This window comes from Oryzias melastigma, unplaced genomic scaffold (assembly GCF_002922805.2).
Source record: "Oryzias melastigma strain HK-1 unplaced genomic scaffold, ASM292280v2 sc00314, whole genome shotgun sequence".
NCBI classification, from domain to species: Eukaryota; Metazoa; Chordata; class Actinopteri; order Beloniformes; family Adrianichthyidae; genus Oryzias; species Oryzias melastigma.
The window spans coordinates 136306-136914 of record NW_023416921.1 but is presented as its reverse complement, the minus strand read 5'-3'; the positions used below and the strand labels follow the sequence as shown (position 1 = coordinate 136914).

The 609-nt window shown below is 40.9% G+C and overlaps 1 protein-coding gene across 1 annotated transcript in view; it reads left to right on the top strand.

The window, feature by feature from the left end:
• Window positions 1–299: 299 nt before the first annotated feature.
• Window positions 300–609, top strand: part of LOC112142182 (gastrula zinc finger protein XlCGF57.1-like) — a 19614-nt gene continuing 19304 nt past the window's right edge. Inside the window, exon 1 of the mRNA XM_024265429.2 lies at window positions 300–494. The gene's annotated coding sequence lies outside the window, so the exon portion shown is untranslated. The remainder of the gene's footprint in view (window positions 495–609) is intronic.

Here is a 609-nt window from a genome sequence, read left to right as displayed (position 1 = left end):
AAAACATCGCCGTCGTCTCAACATAAGCTAAGGCAGCTAGCATGCTAGCGCGGCCTCTTTCTGTTTATTTCCGGGTCACAATAAAACGTCATACAAAAATAATTCAAAAGTAACACTCAGTCTCTTTAAATAGTGCAAATGAAAATAGAGTAAAACAAATTTAAAAGTCCGTTTATAGTTTTCATCATTTTATGAGACTAGATTTGAGTTTTTAATTATTTTTGTGTTACGTTTCTATCGTGACCCGGAAGTAAGCAGCACGAGGCTGCGCTAGCAGGCTAGCTGTGTTAGCGTGTGTGCTAAAACGTCGGCGGTGTTTTGTTTGGACGTTTGTGGAGTTTCTAACGAGATATATCGAAACGTAGTTCGATTCTAAATAATCAACTTTAACTAAAGTGTCATAAATGAGTGAATGCGTGTTGATCGTAAAGACAACGTGGCTGTGATTGTGAGACTAGCAGATGATCGGAGCTGCTGCTGTTCAGAGGACTTTGGTCATGTGTTTGTTGGAGCTGAAGATCTTTTACTGGTGTCAAGCCAGCACGCTCTCGCTAAACTGCTGTCAAGTGAGCCCTCTCTGGAATACGGCGTGCGACTTTAATACAATCA